The 21,711-nt window shown below is 48.2% G+C and overlaps 1 long non-coding RNA gene across 1 annotated transcript in view; it reads left to right on the forward strand.

Moving 5' to 3' along the window:
- Positions 1 to 988: 988 nt before the first annotated feature.
- The window catches only part of LOC136792687 (uncharacterized), a 36,447-nt gene continuing 15,724 nt past the window's right edge, over positions 989 to 21,711 (forward strand). The window contains exons 1-2 of the long non-coding RNA XR_010836842.1: positions 989 to 1,023; positions 7,052 to 7,110. This is a non-coding gene — a long non-coding RNA (uncharacterized lncRNA). The remainder of the gene's footprint in view (positions 1,024 to 7,051; positions 7,111 to 21,711) is intronic.

A 21,711-nucleotide genomic window follows, 5' to 3' on the forward strand; every position in this document is an offset into this window, starting at 1 on the left:
GCTGGGGCTGCTGCATCCTCCGGCATCTGTTTAACCTTCCTGCTCTACGCTGAGTCCTTGCTTAGAAGAGGACTTCATCTCAAGGGCTCCCAAAGCCTTTCCAGGAAATGGTACCACTGCCCACATCAGAGTAAGGCTCTTTGCCTGTGCGATTTGCTTCCCCTCCCAGAGAGCCAACACTCTGGGGAGGCCCGGGGAGCACAGTGCCGACATTGGGACCCCTTTCCCGCCTCTGTCCCTTCGCTGCGTGTCTCTGGCTCCCCTAGTCCTGTGGTGCAGGAAAGACCTGCTGGAACTCTGCACCCAGGCTCTAATTTTTTATTTCCTCTGTTTCAGTGCATTTTTAAATGGTGAAGTCAGCTTTTTAAGTAAAATGGTATTTCCAATTTTAAAAAGTTACATGTGGGGTTAGGGGAGATTTTGTAATACAAACTGCTCAGATTTTTTTTTTAGCTATGAAAAATAAAACAGTGACAGAGCTTCTGCATGCCCGTTGCTTGTCAATAATATTGAAATGGACATTATTATCTAAATTTAATATGTAGCAATGCATAAGCGCTCTCTTTGCAAATGTCTTCAGGTTTTGTTCCAGCATAGCTCAGGAGATAGAGTGCGTGATGTAGGTTAGCTGAAGCCGGGGAGAGACGAGCTCTTTATCCCGCACGCCCTCGCTCAGCACACGACGGGGTAGATCGCTTGGCGGGAGACTTTCCACCAGAAGGTGATGATACCGAGCCTGGCATGACCAGGCACAGCCCATGGAGAAATGATGTTTTTGCCTCCCAGGCCTGGATAGTGGAGCTGTCGGCCCTGCCTTCTCCAGCAGTGACGTGTGTGTGTGCGTGCGTGCGTGGGCGTGTGCGTGCGTGCGTGGGCGTGTCTGCGTGCATGCGCGCGCATCTGGTTCCCAGGGACTCCAGGGCAGGAGTGCTTTCTGAGTTCTTCCAGTCAGTCCTCCTGAGATGGCCTGGGTACCCGGTAAAGCTGAGGCGGGAGCTGTGTGTCCCTCGAGAAGCAGACGGGGTGAGGCAGGGTCCGCGGACAGAAGGAAGGAGGCTGATGAAGACAAGAGAGACAGAGATGGAGACAGGGTGGTGGAGAGAGACAGAGATGGAGATGGGGGGATGGAGAGAGACAGCTGTACCCCCCCACACCGACTCCCTCTCCTCCAGGCCGGGAAGAGAACACAGAGGGAAGCTTCCACAGGAGGTGGCGCCTCTCTTCTAGAACCTGTCCACTCTTCCCGAGGAGGCCGGCTCCACTTTACTCTTCCACTGTTCGGTTTCACCCTCCCCTCCTTTGTGTAGACAGGGCCTCGACGTTGCGGCTGGGTGCCCGTGGTGCGGGGATGCCGGGATGTGGGGATGTCTGGGATGTGGGGATGCTGGGATGTGGGGATGCGGGGATGAAAGAATGTGGGGATGTGGTGATGCTGGGATGCGGGGATGCCGGGATGCGGGGATGCCGGGATGCGGGGATGCGGGGATGCCGGGATGTGGGGATGCCGGGATGCGGGGATGCCGGGATGCGGGGATGCGGGGATGCCGGGATGTGGGGATGCCGGGATGCGGGGATGCGGGGATGCCGGGATGCGGGGATGCCGGGATGCGGGGATGCCGGGATGCGGGGATGCGGGGATGCCGGGATGTGGGGATGCCGGGATGCGGGGATGTGGTGATTCTGAGATGCAGGGATGCGGGGATGCCGGGATGCGGGGATGCCGGGATGCGGGGATGCCGGGATGCGGGGATGCGGGGATGCCGGGATGCCGGGATGCGGGGATGCCGGGATGCGGGGATGTGGTGATTCTGAGATGCAGGGATGCGGGGATGCCGGGATGCGGGGATGCGGGGATGCCGGGATGCCGGGATGCGGGGATGTGGTGATTCTGAGATGCGGGGATGCGGGGATGCCCGGATGCGGGGATGCGGGGATGCGGGGATGCGGGGATGCCGGGATGCGGGGATGCGGGGATGCTGGGATGCCGGGATGCGGGGATGTGGTGATTCTGAGATGCAGGGATGCCGGGATGCGGGGATGCGGGAATGTGGGGATGCCGGGATGCGGGGATGCTGGGATGCCGGGATGCGGGGATGCGGGGATGCGGGGATGCGGGGATGCCGGGATGCGGGGCTGCCGGCCGCGCTCTGCTGCGGAGCCAGGCGGCGGCGGTGCAAGGCGCTAACGGCTGCTGCTCATTCCCAGCCTCCCTGAGAGACCCAGTGGCAGATTGCAGACTCAATTACTCTCCTGTCAGGTGATTATCCCAGGTCTTAATGTAATCTTCTGCTCACACACACCATATTTCAATTACGGCGGCGATGAAACAAGCTGTGTATTCAAATCGCCAATCACCTTATCACTGCTGAGCAATGTCAACTGTAAAAAACGCCAGCTGAAGGCAATTACACATGTGTTGAGAACCGATTATGATGACTCTCTGTGGTATTTGTGATGAGCTGGGGAATGTTCTGAAAATTTAATTTAATGACAATATGCTTGCTGTACAATCCATAATACCTCCTGAATCCAGCACGGGGCTATTAAAACTGATAGGAGCGTATTATCCCTGCGCTGAGAGGCCGGGCCGGGCCGGCGGCTGGATGCCTCTACAGGGAGCGCGCGGTAATTTCTCCAGACGTTTCTAAGGGCCGGGCCGCCAGCTTCCCGTTCCAGCTGCACTCCGAAGGGGGGCCCGCGCTGAGTTAAGGTGTCTTCTCTGTCACCGCAGCTCCCGGGCACGGAGCGGCTTCTCTGCGCGACGTGCGGCCCCGAGCAGCCCCCGGGTTGGCCGCCCTGCCGCCCCTGGGGGCCAGGCGGGCCACGTGGAGGAGGCCCAGGCTGCCACCCTCCCGCTGGCCCGGGGCAGGGTCTCGGGACGCCCCCTTATGCCTGTCAAGCCCACCCCGCCACGGTGTTCGCAGGCCCCGCGCCACACTTGGGACAACCGCACGGAGTTGTTGCCCGGCCGGGGGCCCCTGGCAGTGGGTGGCCAGAGAATGGCTTCCATGGCCTGTGTTTATACGGCCGATCGCAAAGGCCCCTCAGAGGTGGCCACGTAAGGGGGAGGGGACGTCCTGTCTGGGAACCAACGAGGCGGGGGCCTCCTCTGCGATCAGATCAGGCGTCACCTGCAGACAGGTTTGGTTCCAGAGCCACAGGACCGCGCGCGCTGCGGGGCTGGGCAAGGCGGGGCGAGCAGAGGGGACCCGCTGGGCTGGGAGGGGCCAGGAGGGGAAGGCGGACCCCAGGGCCGGGGCGGCAGAGCCATAGGGCCACAGCGATGGGGGTCGCCTGCCCTCCGAGGTTCCCGCCAGGCGGCCGGCCTGCCAGGGAGCGGGGCTTTCCCCGTGGCCCCGCGAAGATACTGACCGGGGCTGCCTGGGGCCACCTCCCCGGGGTCCCGCAGGCCTTGCCCTTGACTGCATGCAAACCCCCAATCTGCTCTGTGTCCTTTGCGGCCAGGAGATCGTCCCACCTGAGTCGGGCTATTGATGGAAGGCACAGAGAAGGTGGAGACCCAGAGGGTTTGTGTGAAGTTGGAGATTCTTGCAAGGGAGGTTATTCATTGAAGAATAAACCTATTATCTGTCTCTGGTCCGCTCTCAGCGTGACTCACCAGGCCAATTTTAGTTACGTGCTATTACACATGGGTGAACGCAGTTTCAACACTTGTATTTCTTTAACAGGAAGCACGCTTCAATTCGAGGGTTCTAGTACTTCATTCGTCTAATGAGAAGATTGGCTGTGACAATGGACAGGCCCATCTCTAACCCTCCTCCCCGCCTGGGATTTCTCTAAGTACTGACAGTATTATCACCATCTAATATTGTCAATATTTTCCTTCTTTGTTCTGTTTATCATTTGTCTCCTTTTATCAGAATTTAAGCAGCATGAAGACAGGTATTTTTGTCTTTTTATGATTGAACGATAGACATTCAATGAAAGTTTGGAGAAAGGATTGTGAATCTTTACCTTTAAGTACCTATTGTTTACTTAGCACTACCTTTGTGTTTCGGTTTATGCAACGAAAACTTGGCCTGGTATGAGATTTTTCAATCACTAACTCTTTTTTTAGTAATATATCAATTATTCCGACTGTAGTTCTATTCAGACAAACTCACTCCCATTTTAAACCCTGGTGGAATAAGAGTAACTAGTACTGCGGTTCTTCACTGAGCTCATCTGCAGAGCTGGGAAAGGAGGGGCTGGGGACCCGCAGACCCGGGAGGGACTCTTTGATTTTAGGGTCACGATCTGAGCAGGGGAGGCTGGCCAGCCTCCCCGAGGGGGTGAAGGTGGCAAGGGTGCCGGTTCCAGGGGCCACTCACGCTCCGGGCTCCTTGGTTCCGAGTCAGGCATTTTTCACTCCGCAGCATCAACTAGTGAACAAGCTGGTTGCACGGTACCGCATAGGTTCACTGGCCCGGCGCCCGGCGCCCGGGCCGCTGCCCGTGTTGAGTGAAATCGAGGGAGGCCCGGCTGTTCCACACAGCGTAGGGGGCGAGAGGTGAGGTACTTGGCGGAAGGCATTCCTTAGATTGAGAGAGCTGTCACTGAGGTTCAGGATGAGTGCGGTCTGCTGCTGTTAGAACAATTGCATAGCAATTCAAAGAGTGAGGGATGGTCTCCTTTTTGAAATTCTGTAACAGGTTCCCTGGACAGATCAACTGAACACAAGCCAACCTTGATCGATTGTGCTGTATTTGAAGTTTATAAAGTGTAAGTGAAATCATTCACGCAGACCTAGAGAGAACGTTAGGTAAGCGCTGTGTAACGGCAGGCTTCCTTCTTGAACGCCACTGGCAACGGTCCTTGCCCTGCGCGGGGGCGCGGGTTTTACGGGGAGCAGGGCTGCTGAGCTGATGAGGCCAAAGGGCTCCCTGTAGAGCAGAGGCCCCAGTGTGGGGTGATTCCGCGCCCCCGGGATGCTTGGCGGCTGCTAGAGCTTTTCGGTCGTTGGCGCTTGGGAGGGGCTTCTGGCACCTGGTGCGTGGAGGTCGGGGACACTGTCGAACACCCGGGATGCACACGACAGCCCCCTAAAATGCGCCCAGGCTGATACACCTGGCCGGAGAGACAGGTGAGCCCGGCTCTCAGGAGGGGAAACGCCTGCAGGACATTGAGTCGACAGAGCTGCTTCCAGGAAAAGTGGAAAAGATCTTCATCCTCCCCAGGCTTTAGAATTTTCCTTCAGTGACTTATATTTGCTCATCTGTTGCCCACTTTCCTAGGCCAGCCCTTGTCTTCCGTGCTGTCACGCAGGCAGGCAGGGGGCCCTTCGTCTTATTTGGCACAAACGTGGTCTGTGCGGCCTCCCCCCATGTGATCCTCTCCAAGGGCTCCTGCTCATCAGAGAGTTTTCTCATCACGACGGGGGATGAGTGCTGACGTATGATGTTTCCCCGTTACCCCCAGCTCAGGGGAAAGTGGAGCCCGAAGGCCAAGAAGGGAGCCTCTCATAGCGTGAAAGTTGACATCAGTGCTACTGAAACGTGTCTCCCCCAGGGGAGCCCATGGGGGGTAGGGCGCTCAGCCTCCTGGTGGCCTCACTCTGCTGACACTGTCCCCCTTGCACCGGTCAGCCACCGACCACAGGGAGCTGAGGGCCGATGTCTGCAGAACAAGCCACCGGAGCTCAAACATCCAGTACACTTCAACCTGAGAGAAACTTTGGGTGTCTAAACACTTACCACGAATTCATCGTGGAGTATTCCGTGGAGAATACGTAAACAGTGTTCTTTTTTAAACCTATGTATTAATGAACATTGCCCTGGCTTGCTGACCTAAAATTAATCACAGGACATTTTATACTACTTTTCAGTAATATTGTTGAGAATACTTCGATAGAAAAAAAAGCAGAACCCGACGAATTCAAGAAAATGTGATTCCTGGACACTGCATTCTTTTTCTTTAAAAAAAATGCATCATATGACGATACCGAGGACTTCCCTGGTGGCACAGTGGTTAGGAATCCACCTGCCAATGCAGGGGACACGGGTTCGATCCCTGGTCCGGGGAGATCCCACATGCCGCGGAGCAACTAAGCCTGTGCGCCACAACTACTGAGCCTGCGCTCTAGAGCCCGCGAGCCACAACTATTGAGCCCACGAGCCACAACTACTGAAGCTCCTGCGCCGAGAGCCCGTGCTCCACAACAGGAGAAGCCACCTCAATGAGAAGCCCGTGCACCGCAACGAAGAGTAGCCCCTGCTCGCAACAACAAGAGAAAGCCCGTGCGTGGCAATGAAGACCCAATGTAGCCAAAAATAAATAAATAAATAAAAATACAAATAAAATAAAAAACAAAAGCAAGCACTTGATTTCTGCATCATTTTGATTTGCGAATTTTATTGTCGTCAAAATTTTGTTGCAAGCATTAACTATACTATTTATATATTTTTACAGATGTAAAAGAAAAGGCATGCTGTCTTCATATCTGTGTTAGGTTAGCTATTAACCTTTCTGAATAAAATACATAAACTGTGTTAATGATATGTATATGGAGTGCAATAAGTGTCCTTATTTGTGTGTCTTTCAATCACATATAAAGAAAACAGGCATTTGCACTCAAGTATGATTATATTTTCAAAGACAAGCAGTTGAGCCGCCAAATAAATGTGGGACCTTTAGACCAGGCTGTACTGCTGGCTGTTTTTCTTCCTGTATAATTCTTCACTCAGAAAAAATTCTATCTGATTACAAATTATGTACCTATTCTTACTTCTTTCACCCTAGGCGGCAGTTAATTTTTGCCATAGGTCATAGAGGATAAAGCCCCAAAGATCTGGGAGCTTCTTAATTGCATTGCATACAACTAGCTGTCGCCAGGCATCTCAAAGGAGTTATTGCACCTTGTAGATAATGCCCTTTCCCTGCAAGCAATGAAATAGATTCTCCCTCTTGCTATATTAATTAGACTTCAAGGATGTTAGAAAAATTATAGCTTAAGCTTCTGCTCAAAAAATTTAGGCAATATTATAGGAGAAACCGTGCCAGAACTTACAGGGAAGCAAATTAACCTTGAGGCTTTTTTGTTTGTTTGCTTCAGGAAGAAAAGGAAAAAAAGAATGCCGACACCTCCCAGCCCGCAGCCGCTCACAGCCATAGGTAAGTTTTGATAGAATTCCAGGTTAAGTTTGTCAATTCTGATGTTGTAAAAACAGAATGAATCGGCTCGCCCTGTGGAAATCTCAGGAAGCAATGGACCTTTCCTCTGCGGGCTGCAGATCAAGCATACAGTGAGGACGGAAAGACAGAGAGCAGGAGAAGGGCAAAAGGCGAAATGGTTTGTGTCCATTTAAGAAAAAATCAATAATAGCATAAAATTGATTTAGTGCTTGTCATAAAACATAAGTAAGTGCTGGAAAATAGAGAAAATTGAGTCTCGATTTAATCTGCACAAAAGCCACACTGTACAGATGAAGTGGCCCGGTTGGGGGTGAGGGTTACATAAGCCTAAAGACAGATACTTAATTGTCATATTAAAGACTCTGCTGGCTGCAGCGTGGAGGGTAGGGCCCATTAATCATGTGGATAAGGGGCATTGAAATCAAATCTCAATTAAAATCTGTTCAATAATGTCTCTAATATGTTTTTCAAGCATTAATTTTTTCCCATCGATTCCACACCCCATAAATCAGATATGTTGCCGTGCGTGTAATAGTTTATGGGGGAGAGGATTATGGCTTTATGAAGTTAATGCAGCAGAACCATTTAATTTACACAGGCTAAAGTTTTATGTCTGTTGTTCATTTCTATTATTTTCTTCAGCTAAAAATTATTTGGGCTATAAAACTAAAATCCAAGTTCATTTTTTCCCCCGAATGTCCATATATTTAGCCATCAGATTCCAGATCCCTTTGGCCAAATTTAGCGGGAGAAATGACACTTGGAAGTGCAGAAAGCTGTGCTCTCTGTGCGCAGACGTTTGACAAGGAGATGGTTATGCGGAGGAGAGAGGTTTTCCGTGCACGTATCTACAGTGCTTCAAAGAGATTTCGTAGAAACTCCTGCAAACACAAACTTCTTCATCTTTGCTTTTGAATGTTCTCAGGAATCTGTGAAGACTTTATACCTTCTGAACAAAAAGCCATACTGACTCCCATAGCAGTTCTATTGCCAGGTGGTTGGTGATTGAGAGTAGAAACAAAGGTGAATTTGTTTTGAAACCAATTACGTAGATTCCTCGTGGTCACCAACAAATTCACAGAGGAGGTGGAGCTCTTCGAAAAGCAAGGTGATGATTTCTTAATTTTCTGTCACCTTGGTAGTATATTAAAACCCTATTCAAAATTGCAAGCGGCTTAAAGAATATGAGAAAAAAGGAAGGGATTTCCGAGATGTTGGATGCTAGGACATGAAAGGGGGCCGTGTCCAGACTGTGAGCGTTCAGCTCCCCCTACCTGGCCGTGTAACAATGAACCACCGCTTTCTCACCTGTAAGTCAGGGGTTTGACCTAATTCATGGTCTCCATGTGGGCTCCAGGCACACAGCAACTGAGACATGACTCCGTGAATTCGTACCACCATACCTTCCTGAAGACATCCAAAAATTCATTTTGAACATTTACAGTTTTTCTTGATCTTAGCCCTACATTTTATACGACAGTGAATTTGAATTTAAGTTATACTGTCATGAACTAGGGTACCCATGCACCCGAATGGTTCTCTTCTACATCAGTCTTCAAACCGTTAGCCGAGATTGGAACCTGAGGCGTGGAGGGTTTCAGCCTTGTCCGCTGAAAGCCCCTGACACAAACTGGTGCCAGTTCAGGGTCTGACAGTGCAGCTCGAGAGGGGGTCCTGGCTTCTACCCACCTGAGCCCCAATCCATCCTGCACGCCACTGTCAAGGCTTCCTGGTGGGTTATTTTTATCATGTTGATCTGCTCAGAATTCCTACACCCAAACCTCTTTACCTAGTATATGAGGCCCTCCATGTGTCCTATAGCTAACTTGAAAATTTTTTTTAAATTTTTTGAATAATTCTAGTTTGACAGAAACAGTGGAAGAAGTACTGAGAGCTGCCAAATACCCCATAGCAGCCCTGCATGTTGTTACCATCTTACATTATATGGTGCCGCGGTCCCAGTTAATGCATCAACGTTGATACATTATTGTGAATTAAAGACCATGCTTTCTTCAAATTTCCATAGTTTTTACCTAATATCCTTTCTTTTTGTCCCAGGATCCTGCGCAGAGCTCCACACTCTTTTGCTCTGTGACAGTTTCTCAGAATTTCCTTATTTTTGCTGTTGACGATAACATCAAATAAGAGTGATCAGGAATTTTGTACAGTATTTTTCTCATGATTAGGCTGGGGATTCTGGGTAGAAGACACAGAGGTAAAGTGTCATTCAAGCCACATCATGCCGGGCACATCCTGCCAAGGTGACTTTCACTGTTGATGTGCCATTGGCTGCCACTGGAGATGGTGTGCGTCCTGCTAACCCATCAGAAAGCAGAGCAAACCTGCTTGAGGACTGAGGCTGTGCTCTTCCTCCTGAGAACGGAGGGTCTGCGCCAATTACAGAGTTCTTCTGCCTGGGACATCTGTCTCTTCTCCTCCTTTTTTAAAAACTCAATCATTTATTTTAATCAGTATGACCCATGGGTATTTATTTGTTGAGTGGTAATCCAACAGTATTTTATTTATTTTCTAGTTCAAATGTTCTGGCTTTGAAAGGAGACATGCAGAAGGCCAATAGGCACATAAAAAGATGCTTAACGTTGCTAATCATTAGAGAAATGCAAATCAAAACTGCAATAAGGTATCACCTCACACCTGTCAGAATGGCCATCACCAAAAAACTACCAATAACAAATGCTGGAGAGGGTATGGAAAAAAGGGAACCCCCCTAAACTGTTGGTGGGAATGTAAATTGATACAGCTACTATGGAGAACAGTATGGAGGTTCCTTAAAAACTAAAAATAGAGTTACCATATGATCCAGCAATCCCACTCCTGGGATATATCCAGAGAAAACAATAATTTGGAAAGGCACATGCACCCCTATGTTCATAGCAGCACTATTCGCAATAGGCAGGACATGGAAGCAAGCTTCCATGTGTCCATCAACAGATGAATGGATAAAGAAGATGTGGCCCATATATACAACGGAATATTACTCAGCCATAAAAAAGAATGAAATAATGCCACTTGCAGCAACACGGATGGACCTAGAGATTGTCATACTAAATGAAGTAAGTCAGACAGAGAAAGACGAATATCATATCACTTACATGAGGCATCTAAAAATACAACAGAAATGAACATATGTAAGAAAGAGAAACAGACTCACAGACGTAGAAAACAGACTGGTGGTTGCCAAGGGGGGGTGGGGTGGGGGAGGGAAGGATTGGGAGTTTGGGGTTAGTAGATGCAAACGATTACACAGAGGTTCTATGCATAATAAACTATTACACAGGATGTGCCCGGCATGACGTGGCTGGAATGACACTTTACCCCTGTGTCTTCTACCCAGAATCCCCAGCCTAACCCATGTGTCAAATAGTCTGTGTAAACTATTACACATAGAATAAACAGCAAGGTTAGTAGATGCAAACAGTTACACACAGAATAAACAACAATAACAACGAGGTCCGTAGAATAAACAGCAAGGTCTCTGTATAGCACAGAGAACTATATTCAGTATCCTATAATAAACCATAAGGAAAAAGAATATATACATATATATGAATCACTTTGCTGTAAAACGGAAACTAATACAACATTGTAAATCAACTATAATAAAATAAATTTTAAAAATTGTTGCACTTTTGGGCTTCCCTGGTGGCGCAGTGGTTGAGAATCCGCCTGCCGATGCAGGAGACACGGGTTCGTGCCCCGGTCCGGGAGGATCCCACGTGCCGCGGAGCGGCTGGGCCCGTGAGCCGTGGCCGCTGAGCCTGCGCGTCCGGAGCCTGTGCTCCGCAACGGGAGGGGCCACAGCAGTGAGAGGCCCGTGCACCGCAAAAAATAAAAAATAAAAAATAAAAAAAATTGTTGCACTTTAGCCGTTGGGATTCCCTTCAGTAGCTCCTCTTGCCCTCGACTTACCCTACTGTGGGTTCTGGTGTCGAGCACATTTGTGCTTTGTGGTCTGACAAGCTGCTCCAGGTCCTCTCGAGCTTTTCCTGCCCCGGTTCTGGGATGAGGCGTCTCGACAACGCTGGTTCCTGTTGCTGGACAGTCCAATCAGAAACCCAGATCTGGGCGCCAGGTGTGTCACTGCTCCCAGGCCCTCTCAGCTGATGACTCTGATGCTGCCGTACTGTATACGGGGCTGGGGGGTGGCTGGGGCCAGGTCCCCGTGTTGGAGCGACGGCGTGGTGGCAGATCAAGTTTTAGACACTGGTGTGAGCCCGTGTAAAGCCTGTGGCCGCGGATGGACAGACACAGAGAAGTGGGGCCGTGGATACCGACGTTCACGGGTCCCTGTTATGTCAGCTCACCCTACGTGCGTTGCCTGGTTCCTCATCTGCACCAAATTAACCCGAGAAGCCAAGGGTCTCATGGCGGGACGTGCAAAGCCAGTGGATACGAAGGAAACATGGCGATGTTCACTGCTGGACGAGGGGCCGAGAGGGGCCGGGAGACGGACAGCGCCGGGCCAGCCATCACGCGAAGGCGCCTGAGGTGCCCGGCGCGTCCCAGCCGGCAGCCTGTCCCCGCATGTGGGGCTGCCTTCCCGTGGCTTCGACAGCTTTTCGGGTGACCTCCCTCCTGCTCGGCGTCTTCACATCCCTCAGCGCCCCCAAAGCAAAGACGAGATGGCTTCATCCCAACATCTGGAGGAGCATTTGAAGGTGCAGTCATTCCACCAAGAATCCTGTACTAAATCCTTCGCGCGTCACACTCCATCTACCGAGCTACTCCTGTGTGCTATTTCACCATCCTCACAGAGGGCATCAAGGGGCTCTGCACCGCGCCCCCCCCCACAGGAGCTTGACGACAGGGAGGGCCTGCCCTGTATCACGGGGTGGTGGCGGGGCCCTTCACCCACACGGGCCAGAGGACTGCGGACAAGAGGAGGCATAGAACGTGGCTTTGCCCAGCGCGGGCGCACTCGTGGGACTGGGGGTGGGCCCAGGGACACGGCCTCGGCACAGCGGTCCTGCAGCTCAGGTGTCCCGGACACAGTGGGCACAGGGGAATGAGTTCTGTGCCTACGGCTGGGACCCTGGCAGACGATGACTCCAGACCCACCTGCAGTGAAGACACCGCATCGGAATCCCACGGACGTGGCCCGGGGCCATCCATCGCTGACTGGGACGCCTGGGAGGCTAAACTTAGCAGGAAAAAGAGAATTCAGCGATCCAGGTCAACACCTGGGCATTTGGGCCAGTGCAGCCTGGCTCCGGGTCCCCGGGAAGGCTTCGCTCCCATAGCCGGCCCGGCCGAGCCAAGCACGCAGCCCGCAGCCCACTTCTCGCGGCTCCTTCAATAAAACTCCACTGTCCTGGCGTCACCGCAATAAAACCAATCACAATGGAATCGTTTGATGTGTGTGTGACTCACAAATATAGTTCCCCGGGCCACTGTTCTAAATTAGTAGTAGTTAAGCACCCATTGATGGGAGCTTAAAATAAAGTGGTACCCAGCAGGTCCCCCCCTTGAGCCCTGCATTAGCCCAGAAAGCCGGGAGACACTCAGGGGACGAGGTGCGCACTGCATCAGTTGGGGGCTCTGCCAGAAATATTTGGGGGACCTATTCATCTCTTTCCTTCCTGCAATGATATAATGATGTCTGTCACAGGGGCATTTTTATGCCAACAAATCCCAGTGTCACACGCGGGCCTTATAGAAGCTGGAGGGTTTTTTTTTTCTCCCTTCTTTCTTTTCTTCTCTGAGTCTTTTCAGACTGGAATACTGAAGTCTGAATTAGATGCAAACGGATTCTTTCAGACCTTCTCCGTGACAATGGGAGCTTGAAAGGAACATATTTGAAAGCTTGAACTGCTCCAGTTTTCTTGCAAAAAGACTTAGGTCCCCTGAGTCGGCCAATTATCAATTATAGTGTAGGTGAACCCTTTCTCTCCCATTCACTGGAGCTGATTCTGTGTCATTAATGTTACTATGCTGATACCTTGCAAGTAGAGAAAAGGCTTTTCATATCTCATTAACATTACAGAGAAGCGAAATGAATGATGTGATGGATGAGAGCTATGTCGTAGGTAGAGCTAATTCGGTCCCTACATTTTAATAAGCGCCGTGCCAGACCTCTCCTGTTCCAAAGAGCCTACTGATCCTCTGCGCTGCTTTGCACTGGCCTCATTGCCACAAAGATGCCGCTGGCCGAGACGCCGGCGCCGTTACGCTGGAAGCAGCCGGTGTGAAACTCTAGCAGTGCTCTCTCCGTGCCCAAATCAGGCCTCGTACTCTCACCGTTTCATTACCCAAGTGGAGAACAGCATCATGGAAATTGCTGGTAGACTCGGAAGCTACAGGCAGAGCATCGGAAGTCTTCAGAGGAAAACATGAAGATCTACACCTAGCACGGGGTCAGATCTGTTTCTATAACTTCTTCCCCAAAACACATAATAAGCAATGAACAAGCCAAAACAACACCCGTTCATCTCAAAGATAATATATTTCCAAGATTTTAGAAATGCGATGGCCACCTACCAGTACCCCATCCTTAGGCTGGAAATACATACATTGTCACAACTAGAAAGAGAGCCAGGGTAACTTTGAGACTAACCTTGAGAACAGTTAAATCTGCCCTCCTTCTGGGATGAGAATGCAATGGTCGTGTGCTAGTTTTGTAAATTCTTAGCTGGATTAATCACTCTCAATGAATACTATTTGCTTCCATTAGGTGTGGCTAGTTCTTAATTATTTACTGTGAATGAATCAAAGAGGCTGAGAGATGGGGGTTTGAGCCTTAAATTAAAATTTAAATTCATATCACAAAAGTACCCACAAGTGTTCAGCTAATTAGATAAGAAATTATCAAACAACCCCCCCCCGACAAATAAACCAAATAAACCTTATGACTCTCCACTAAGCAATAATCATATTTTTTGAATCCAGGTAATTTTAAAAGGTCATCGTTTACTTCACGTAATTAGTTCCAAGATGTCATCGCTTGGAAACCAGCAGGGTAAATATGTCACTAAGACCTCGCCGCAACTGTCCTATCAGGACGGGGGCCTGTCTTGTCAAGGCCGCACCCACAAATGCCAAGCAGTTTCTCTCTGTTGAGGTTTGATTAATTAAATCAGAGACGTGCCCGCTCTACACCTGCGTCAGCCTGTTGCGTTAGCGACGTCTCCCGGGTCTCGGTTCCCCAGCCCGCCCACGGCCCTGCCCCCGGCAGCCCACACGGCCTGGGCTCCTTCTGCAAGGGGACACTTGCTCCACACATGTCCGTACGCTGTGGCCAAACACACCACATGCCAAGGAAGCGCTCAGGTGCAGACATCACTGATGGGGCGTAAAACTCAAGTCTTCCCAGCAGAGCGTCAAAACAGAAACTTGTTTTTATGGTTTTGATTCTCAGACAGATTTGTTATAGAATCTAAATTCTGCCTTACTGGAACCTTCTGCTCCGTCCAACAGAATTTCTTCAGTATTAACTTGAATGTTTTGTTTATACATGGGAATCATAGGAATTTTTTAAAGCTACATTGTCTTCTCTGTGCAGGAAGAGGGTGAACAATGATCTTGAAGTCATGCAGCTCCCAAAATACATTTTGAGGTCGGCAGTTCCACAGGAGGGGTGAGGTTTTGAAAATCTTCTATTCACAGCTAACACTTTCCTTTAATAAAGCCTTACGGGAACCCAGAACATCACAAACAAGTAAAGGCCATGACTTATGAGTGTAAGTTGTACAGCTGCTTGGCAACTTCTCACTTTGAACGAGTAGGAAGTTCGGACCTGTGGGCAGCAGGGCGGTGGGAGGATGGGGGAAAGAAGCCACTTTCTGGTACAGAAGTTCAGACGTGTAATGGCGACTGAAGTCAAGGCAGGGCTGGCGGCATGGTAACTGTGCTACGTTACTGCTAAAAACTCCAGATTTTAACAGTCTTTTTAAACGCATCGTTGGGGGATCAGAAAAGGGAAATCCTCAGAGGCCAGAAGTGAGAAGAAAGAGGAAATCCACAGCGATGAGAGACCTTTATTCCCTGCCCGCAGAGTTGGAGGCTGATCCACACGGAGGCTGTGCGGGGAAAACACTGCCGCTGCTGAGAGGGGCGGTCCCACTGGGGTCTGGGATAAAAACCCACAGAACTGTGGGAAAAATTTCAAGCTAAAAATTTTGGTTTTCATTGTCTTACTTTGGTAGTGAGAAGAAGTGGAGATTTTCTCGGGGAATTAACTTGGACCGAGGCTTCCGTAACTTTGCACAGAAGTAGTTCGGAGAAACAAGGATCCCGAACCAAAGTCGCTCTGCACCGTAGAGCTCGGCACCGTGGGGAACAGCCAGCAGAACCGTGAAGATGAAGACCCAGCAAGAACACAGGTATTGGAATTATCAAGTACAGACTACAAAGTGAGTGCGGTTAGTATGTTTAAAAGAAAAAAATAGGGTCCTAAAAAAAAAGAAGCAATGAGAGGCTGATGAAAAGGACAAAGCAGTTTTGAAAAAAAAAAAATCAGATAAAACTCATAAGATAGAATTTAAATTAGAAACTCATTCATGGATTAAATGAATGAGCAATTAAAGAACAATTAACCAAATCTGAAGAGAGAAGTGAGCTGGAAGATAGAGCTGAAAGCAACAGAAGGGGAAAAAGAAATTAAAAAAAAAATAGAGAATATGCAAGACAGATTTAAAAACATGGACTAGCATAGAGTGAGAAAGTTAAATACATGCCTGATGAAAATTCCTGGAGGAGAATACAGAGAAAATGAGAGAGAGGCAATAATCTGAGAGACACAGTTAAAATTTCCCTGAATTAATGAAAGACACCAATCCTCAGATTTGAGAGGCCCAATGAATTCCAAACAGGATATATCAGAAGAAACATGCATTTAGCTGTATTGTAATCAAAGTGCAGAAGCTTTGAAAAGCAGGCCCAGAGAAGAGAAAGCTTTCATACTTAGAAATAAGACGTTCAGCCCAGAGCTGAACCACAGCACAGAAGAGAGTGGAAATTTCTGGGGGGAGAGAACTGTCCTCACCTGCTGTCTGCCAGGAAGAAGGGCGGAATGATGGTGATGTTTGCAGAAAGGTAAAAACTGAAAAATCCTCTACTACCTTCAGATACTCACAAATACTAAGTTATTTTCTTTTTTCCTGGACGAACCCAGGAAAAAATCCTAAGCGTTTTGGGGTTTTTTTTTTTTTTGGTAAAAATCGAAAAGCTTATTCTTAAATTTACATGAAAATGCAAGGGACCTAGAATAACCAACCAAACCATTTTTTAAAAAAGACCAACAAAGCTGGAGAAGTTTGATACTACCTGATTTCAAGATTTATTGTAAAACTACCATAATCAAGATAGTATTGCATTGCACAGAGATAGAAATTTAGATCCTTGGAACAGAATAATACAGAATAAACTGACATGTGTAGGACCAACTGATCTTTGCCAAAGGTACCCAGTCAATTTAATGAGAAAAGGATGCTCTTTTGGGCAAATGGTGCTACAGCAATTGGTTATCTTTATAAAAATATATAATAATAAGTAATATACATTACATATAAGTGTAACATATATTTTTTGTATATAATATGTGTGTAATATATTATGTATACTATATATTTGATCCTTACCTGATATTATACAAAAGTATACTGAAAATGCTCAAAATGGGTCCAGAACCTAATATTAAAACTAAAAATGTAAATTTCTAGAAAAAATTAGGAGAAAATCTTAAAACTTTAAGCAAAGATTAGACACAAGTTTCTTAAATAAGACACACAATTCACAAATTATGAAAGAAAAAAAAAGAAATTGGATTTTATCAAAATTAAAAACTTTTCAAAAAAAAAAAACAGTTGAGAAAACAAAAAGGAAATTTGAAGTCTAGGAGAAATGTTTTTCAAAAATGGATCTGAAAAAGCACTTGTACCTAGAATTATAAAAGAACAAAACCAAAAAGCCAATGAAAGCACGTGTAAACAATGTAACATAAGCAACAACGTGATAGAAGTGCACGAAAATATGATTAGCATCATGAGACATCAGGGTGAGACAAATCAAAACCACAAGGACACCACCACACAGCCTCCAGAATGGTGAGTACAAAAGAGTGACCCTAGCAGGTGCTGGCGAGGACATGGGGCCACCACTGCTCTCACGCTGCTGGTGAGGGTGCAAGATGGTGCCTCCATTTGGGAAGATGGCTTGGCAGTTTGTTATTAACTGAGATATATATTTTCACATGATACAGAAATGCCATTTTTAGGTATTGACCCCAAAGAAATAAACACATTTGGCCACAGAGCCCAAATAGTCATCAAACAATGTGTGTCAACTAGAAAACTGATGAACAAAGTTTGGTATACCCATACCATGGAATACTATTTGGCAATAAGGAGGAAAAAAAGATCCCTGATATATGCAACAGCGTGCATCATGTTTAATGAAAGAGGCCAGAAAGACTGCTTATCATGAAATCCCAGTAAGGACAAAGCTTCGGCCTAGACAGTGAGGACCCCAGGATCGAAGGGATTTGGGGGGGCGGTTTCTGGACATATTCTCTACTTGGGAGGGGGGCTGCACAGCCCTTTCCACTTGTCAGAAATCATCGGATTTTATGCTTTGAATTTGCGCTTTTATGGTTTTCTTGCACGCAACTTATACATCCACAAAACTGAGCAAAAGTAAGGGGCACCACATCCAGAGACACTGGAGCGAGAGCGAGAAGAGAGAGAGGATGAAAAGCCAATTCCTCTGAAAAGTCTCAGTGTTAGGAAAAGCAGAGGTGGGAGCTACGCGGCGTGTGAGCGTGTGTGCACGCGCACGTGTGTGTGAGCCCGGGCGTCTCCCAGCCACGGCCCGCTTCACGCACTAACCCTCCTGTTTCTGGTCCTTCCTCCTCCACGTCTGCAGACCACGGCCCGTGGGGTCTCCTAACCACCGCATCCATTGCCCCACTCCCCCAGAAAAGGCAAGGTCTTCTGTGTTCGGGAATACGGCGGCTATAGGCATGGGGACCTCCGCCCTCTGAGGCTCCGGCCTGAAGTCACACACCAGCTCTGTCCAATGCAGGGCTATGTGCACCAGGGCCTGGGCCGCAGAGGATGCCCGGGGCTGCCGTGAGTGTGTGTGAGGCCGACCCCCCCGAGTTCAGGAGGAAATTGCCGGCACCGTGACAGGGTGGGCGAAACTCTGGTCATGAGGACAGCAGGGCGGGAAGGGGATCCTCCATCAAAGGTGAGCACTTAAAATGGGACCTCATTTTGTTGTCATCAAAGGGCGAGAATCACAAAAGCAGCATCACAGGGGCTGCACGCAGAAGCCAGGACGTTGTTTGGAATCATCTGACCACATTCTGAATAAGATGGAGTTAGGCGGATAAACATGAGACCGAAGGCAAGTCAAACACCCAGCCAAGGACCATGGAACTCACTCTGTGAGCCAGGGAAACAGTCTCTGAAAATGAAGGGTTTGAGATGAAAAGGGCTTCTTTTCAGAAGCTGGATGCTAATATTAAGACGGCCAGAGAAACTGATTCGGCCACTGAACAGTCCAAGGTAGACGGTTCTAGAAAGGCACAGACTTCCTGTGGGTGCGTGTCGTGTATCATGAGCCCTCCAAGACCACCACACCGCTTACGCCGTGTTGAAGGACGTGCTGCAGATTCACACCTTGAGTTCAAATTTCGACGAAGGGTGAAGTAAATCCTTAGAGCTTTAATGCTCTGCGTGTCGTCTCTAAGGAGATCAGTACACGGAGAACCATGAAACTGGCAGGCTGTTGACACAAGGGTGAGTTCCGGTTACAACAAGAGCAACCGGAAAGCTCGCTTCTGCCGTGACACCTGCCTAAACCCACACATGCGTGATTAGACGCCGGACCTGTTACGGGAGGTGACGCAGACATCTCGTTCTGGCAGTGGTGTGCAAACGGACATCTGAGTCCAGCTGGTAGCCAGTCCCCACCTTCCTCCACGACAGCCATCATGCTAGCTCTTCAGAAATTTGTATTTATAAATCATGTGTGATGATAAAAATAAAGAGTTCTGATTCAGCTGGGAAGACTATTTGTGGACATGAGATGGAGAGAGTTCCATTAGGACGATTCACTCTTAGATTATTATTTTCTGTAAGCTTTAGTGTTCTAAAAAGATTTTATTTTCATGTAAAGTGCCTGATTCTGCAGTCTTCAGTAAGGCAATAACTTTTCATTAACTTCATTTTTCATTTTTATCTTTCTTTGAGTGTTGCAGAACACAGCATATGATTTTGAATGTCATGTAATAACAACTCTCTAAAATTATCTGCCCTTACTTCCATTTGACACTAATATTGATATGTTAAGTTAAGCAGATCTACAAATGTGGGTCTACATCGTTTTGCCTCGGGTGACAATAAGAAGTGTCAGTTTTACATTTTCTCATTGAATTCATGCGGATAATGACTACTGATTTTTTTTATTTAAAAAGTTCGTGTGTGTGTGTGTTGAGAGAGAGAGGGAGAATGAGAGAGAAAGAATTTCAACTGGCACCAAGAAAAGGAGAAGCAGTATTTCATATTTTTGATTTGTTTAAATGATTTACATTTTGAAGATGGGATTAAAAGTGGCTTCCAATTTAAAACAATCTGCTGACTTACTTCCATTGTAAAAATTAGTGTGGCTTCTCAATAAAAGTTTCATGCATTTAAAAATGTGTATATTGTTTGATCGTGCTGAAACAATGTCTGTACATGGCTCGCTAGATTAAATAGTAAGGGAAGGACATAATGAGAAAAAGAGCCCCAACTCCTACGCCTCGTCTGCTCCCGAAGGATCCACTCTGAAGCTTACGTTAAGATTTTAATACATAACGTATGGAATTACTGGTTGATTTGCCCTTTTTGACTTTGAGGATGGTTTTTCTGCTATGACCTTCCCACCGTGGTTACAGCACTTCCTTCGTAACCCTGTGGAATGCGTGTCTTCATCCATTTCCTGTTTTCTCAGTGATGGACTGCTTACTTCATAAGAAAGTGGTCTCAGAACCCTCGTTCTTCTCGGTCAGCCTTCCCTACTTCTACTCCCTGACTTCTATCCTCTGTTAGTTTACCTTTCAGCTGTAAGCGTTGACAACATTCATCTACTCTTTTCCCTCTAACTGCATTTGAAGTTTCTAATCTTTGTTGATAGATGGGTTCTAAAGGTTGAAATCGGTGGAAATCTTTCATGCTGTGGATGTGAAGTGCTGTTCTGGGCAGCATGAGGAGGCACCCACCCCAGCTCGGCGGCTTTTCTGGAGTTGCAGGTGCTCTGGTCACGTGTCTGCTCTGGTTACCCCGTGCACAGACCACCCTTGGCGTGGGACCCCCTGAGCAATGGGATGTGGAGCTCTACTTAATTGCCTTTCTTCTTTTTAAGTCACTTTGTGCTCTCATGTGAGCCTCTTTCCCCTCTCCCTCTTTCTTTCCAAAGTCTCTAACTCGATCGGCATCACCCACTCCTCTGAGTCCACCTCTGTTGTTCAAGGTTCTCTTCGAAGGCTCTGACCCCTGCCCTGATCTGGCTTGTTCTCTGGGCCTGTGACGAAGGTGCCATGCTGGGCCGAATCCATCCTTAGCAACCGTCTAAGTTTTCTTCTTAGTTTCTCCATTGCCTTGTCTTCCTGGAGCAGGAAGGTGTGCATTCCTGGTTGTCCTCCTGAGAAGTTGCCTTACACTTGATGGATAGTTCAGCTGGGTATGGAGCTCTAGGTTGAAAGCACATCTCTTCTAGAATTTTGAAAGCAGTTACCTAAGATTTTGTTTATGAAGAGAAATTTAGTGATGGTCTGATTCATTCTTTTGTAGCGACCATTTTCTCTTTTTCTTGGGGAGCTTTTGGACTCTATTCTTGTACTGAAATTTTGAAATATTTTAATTGCTTGTTTCTTTGAAAACCCACATGTAGGGCCAACACATCACAGTCGCTTTCCAAACAGAGGTACGCATACATCAGCTGGAGGAGTTATTTCCACTATCCTTTGATTATTTTCTTTCCTCTACAAATACCTGGTAAACCTTTCCTGCCTGTTCATTAAGAGCACAGAGCAACTGGAAAAGCTGGCTGAGGGTTCTATGTACATGCACGAGCTTCCCCACTGGTAATCGTCGCTTCCATGCTTTAGAACTTCTAGATGCCAGAAGTGCATCTCCAGACAGATTGTGTTCAATTTATTTGAAGATTTTTTCCCCTGGGGAGTAAATGCCTGGCTACTGAGTGGGTGTGTGAGGCCCCTCAGAGCTCTTCCTGCTAATCCTGGAGTTGCGGATAGTATCCCTGTTAATCCTGGGGCCTGGCATAGTGTCCCCACTAATCCTGGAGCCAGGAAGAGTGGTATTGTGTGCAAAGGGATGCAGAGGTGTGACTAGGGATCTGGACTTCCAGATGAGCCGGGGCTGGGGGGCACCCAGTGGAGTCCCGTGGGCCCTTACAAGTGGCAGGGGGGTGGAGGGGTCAGCAAGGTGAGGTGGAGGGGGAGGCAGGAGAGATTCTTGGTTTGAGCAGGACTCACCTGCTGGCACCAGATTTCAGGAGTCAGGGGGCCATGCACCAGGGGCACAGGTGAGAGCGACCCCCAGTGACAGGCAGCAAGGAAAC

This window comes from Kogia breviceps, chromosome 15 (genome assembly GCF_026419965.1).
Source record: "Kogia breviceps isolate mKogBre1 chromosome 15, mKogBre1 haplotype 1, whole genome shotgun sequence".
Lineage (NCBI taxonomy): Eukaryota > Metazoa > Chordata > Mammalia > Artiodactyla > Physeteridae > Kogia > Kogia breviceps.